Raw genomic sequence first — 3,944 nt, 5'->3', positions numbered from 1 at the left:
TATGCATGTATGTATACACACACATATATATATATATACATGTGTGTTTGTGTGTGCCCTTCTCTTGACAGTGCAGCATTACATGATGATAGTAAACAAGCATTACTGCCATACAAACTATGTTGTTCATTTCCAGTCTTCTTTAAAAAACATGTCTGGCCATGGAGAAATATTATCTTGCTTGGAAACATGTAGAATGGTAACAGGAAGGACATCTGCCCATACCTCAACAAATGCATGGAAAACTGCACATTAAATGATGATGATGATGCCCCAGTTTGCTTGAACTTCAGTGGATAATGGTATGTCTGCTAGTGTTATTTATTTATTTATTTATTGTTAAATTCGTGCTTTGATATTTGATTTAACCTTTTAGCATTCAGATGACTCTGTCAAATGTTATGCTTATTTCTTCACATTGTTTTGAATTAATTATGCATTATCTATTTTTAGAACGATTTTGTAGAGTCGGCGTGAGAGGCCTTATCTGGCTTGTTTTGAACATAAAACTGGTAGTTTAAATGCGGAAGACCTGAGTTGTTATTACTTTGGCAGAATCATTAAAGCATCATAAAAATATTCCCTGCAGTATTTCTTCTGACTTACCCATTCTGAGTTCAAATCCAACCAATGTCAAATTTACTTTTCATCTCTACCAGTCAACTACTAGTTTCAAATTTTGGTACTAGGCCAGCAATTTCGAGGGAGGGGCTAAGTCAATTACATTGATCCCAGTGGTCTACTGGTACTCATTCTATCAACTCTGAAAGGCAAAGTTAACCGTGGCAGAATTTAAACTTAGAATATAAAGACAGACAAAATCCTGTTAAGCATTTTGCTCCATGTGCTAATGATTCTGCCAGCTCGACACCTATTAACCATTTAATGTTGATTTCAAATTTTATCACAAGGCCAACAATTTCAGGGGAGGAGGTAAAGTTGATTACATCGACCCCAGTGCTTGACTGGTAATTATTTTATCAACCTTGAAAGTATGAAAAGCGAAGTTGTCTTCGGTGGAATTTGAACTCAGAACATAAAGACAGATGAAATGCTGCTAAGCACTTTTCCTATTGTGTTAATGATTCTTGCAGCTTGCTGCCTTGAGTACCAGTCATATATTAAGGTCAATAGTACCAAATTTCCTTCCTAACATTTTCTAATTTTGTGCCAAAAATTACAAACAATTTAATTGCAAAAAAACGGGTGGTGAGGTGGCAGAATCATTAGTGCATCAGACAAAATACCTTGTAGTACTTGTTTTGACTTTTTTAGGTTCTGAGTTCAAATCATACTGAGGTTAACTTTGCTTTTCATCCTTTTGGAGCCAATAAACTGAAGTACCAATCAAGCACCAGAACTTCCAGTAATGACTAGCCCTCCCCAACAAATTTGCTAGCCTTGTGTTTCAATTAGAAATAAGTATTGACTTTCCCTCAGATAACATCAGTGGTGCAGAGAGCGGAGGCTGATATGCATGGGCAACTGCTGGTCTTCCATAAACAATCTTGCCTGGACTTGTGCCTCGGAGAGGAACTTTCTAGGTGCGATCCCAGGGTCATTCATGACCAAAGAGTTTCTTTACCCTTTTAAATATTGGTTTCAAGTTTTGGCTCAAGGCCAGCTAGTTTGGCAAGCTTTCAACTGGCACTTATTTGATCAATCCTGAAAGGATGAAAAGCAAAGTTGACCTCGGTAGTATCTGAATGCAAAACATTTAAAGACGGACAAAATGCCTTGCAACATTCGTCCGGATCTTTATATCCCAAGTTCAAACCCCACCAAAGACAAGTTTCTTTCCTCCTTATGGGGTCAATAAAATGAAATATTAGTCAAGCCTAGATGTGTATGGAATTAAAGGATCCACCTTGAACGAGCAGGTCTAAATACATTCCAGCCACAAACCTGCTCATCTTTCCAAGCATTGAGAATGTCTCCAGGATCCGAATAACCTAATTTTAAGATGGTAGGATTTGGCCAGAGGGAGATTTAGCTGTTATTTCTAACAGGTTGAGTGGATCACATACAGGTCTCTTGCTGGAATGTGATTGCATGAGCTGCTAGAAATAACAGCTAAATATTGATGTTGGAGGTAGTGGTGGTGATAGTCACAGTGTTGTTGTTAATAGTGATAGTTGTGACGGTAGTGGTGGTGATGGTAGTAATAGTAGCAGCGGTCGTGGTGGTGCTGGTGATGGTGTTATTTCATTGTGAATTCCACAGCAGTTTACTCAGTGTTCCACCCATGTAAGGAATTAATTTAATGAAATGGAGTGGAAGGGGGACCAGAACATTTCTCAGACATCTCCCATCACCCTCCCATACTCTGCAACTCTCATCTTCTTAATTATTCATACTAATTTCCACCACCGCTGCCATCACAACCATCAACATCAATATTATAACATCAGTTATATTAGTCTGCATTCCTATCTTCCCTTAGACCTCACCTGTGTGACTTCACTTCTGTCATCATCATCTACCTGCTGTTGCAAATCTCCCTACGTCTATCCCAACTCCACCACAAATACCCTAAAACATCGAACCTCTGTGTTACCAGTTGATTCTAATTCACTCTAAATTCTTCTTTGATTTACTTACTCCTACCTTCACGTACCCTTAGCAAGTTCTTGGGTCCATCAAATTAACTGTACCCTTTTTCATCAAGATCTCATTACTGAGAGAAATTTGGCACTATCATTCTGAGTTCAAATTCTGCCAAAGTTCACTTAGGCTTTCAATCTTTTAAGGGTCACTAAAATAAGTACCAGTTGAGCGCTGGGGGTCAATGTAATCAACTTGCCACCTTCCCTCAAAATTGCAGACTTTGTGCCAAAAGCAGGAAGAACTATTATCATAACATATCCATTGGATCAGTAGAATCATTATAGTGTTGGACAAAATGTTTTGTAGGATCTAATTACATTGTTTTAGCATTCTGAGTTCAAATCCCAAAGAGGTTTGCTCTACCTTTTATCTGATACAAGTTATTCACCATAGAAATAACAGATGTACTGTGTTTATTTAATATATTTTTACATGTATTTCATATTTTCTACCCCCACTTGCCAATATTAGGTGTTCCAGCTTTAGGGGATTATCAATCTAAGTATTTTTAAGAAGTATAAAGTTATAAAGTATAGAAGGAAGCATAAGATTATTATCATTTGTCATTTTATATCTGATTTCTTTTCTAGCATAAGTTGGATGGATTGCCATAGTCTGAGTCAGTTCTTATTGGAAGTTACCTCCTTTCTGTATGTGTGTGTAAATATCTAAATAATTAATGGCAACAGAAGCAACCATGAGTCCTTATCAAAGTTTCTCTCAAAGTAAATAATGCAGTAATCTGTATTCTATCACAACCTCCACGTTAAGTTGGAGATCAATATTACACATGCACACGCATATACACACTCACATACACATACACACACACAGCTGTATGGTTAAGAAGTTTGCTTCCTAACCACAAGGCTTCAGATTCAGTCTTACTCCCTAGCACCTTCTACTATAACCCCAGGCTGAGCAAAGCCTTGTGAGTGGATCTGATAGATAGAAACTGAAAGAAACTCATTGTGTGTGTGTGTGTTTTACTGTCTTCTTGTCTTTGCCTGATTGATGTAAGTAAGCATCACTGTCATACAACTGGTGTCCTTAATTTCCAATCTTCCATGAAAACATGTCCAGCCATGGGGAACTACTACCTTTCTTGAAAACAGATGAGGGCTGACAGTAGGAAGGGCATCTGGCCTTAAGAAAAAAATGCCTCAACAAATTCCATTTGACCCATCATCATCATCGTTTAACGTCCGCTTTCCATGCTAGCATGGGTTGGACGATTTGACTGAGGACTGGTGAAACCGGATGGCAACACCAGGCTCCAGTCTGATTTGGCAGAGTTTCTACAGCTGGATGCCCTTCCTAACGCCAACCACTCAGAG

General features: G+C 38.3%; 1 long non-coding RNA gene across 1 annotated transcript in view; it reads left to right on the top strand.

The window, feature by feature from the left end:
• The window catches only part of LOC128250026 (uncharacterized), a 16,276-nt gene extending 15,697 nt beyond the window's left edge, over positions 1-579 (top strand). Inside the window, exons 2-3 of the long non-coding RNA XR_008266140.1 lie at positions 137-302; positions 454-579. This is a non-coding gene — a long non-coding RNA (uncharacterized LOC128250026). The remainder of the gene's footprint in view (positions 1-136; positions 303-453) is intronic.
• The last annotated feature ends 3,365 nt before the right edge of the window (positions 580-3,944 follow it).

The sequence above is a fragment of the Octopus bimaculoides genome, chromosome 19 (assembly GCF_001194135.2).
Source record: "Octopus bimaculoides isolate UCB-OBI-ISO-001 chromosome 19, ASM119413v2, whole genome shotgun sequence".
Taxonomy (NCBI): domain Eukaryota; kingdom Metazoa; phylum Mollusca; class Cephalopoda; order Octopoda; family Octopodidae; genus Octopus; species Octopus bimaculoides.
The sequence above is the reverse complement of the archived record's forward strand: the minus strand, read 5'-3'. Positions and strand labels throughout refer to the sequence as shown.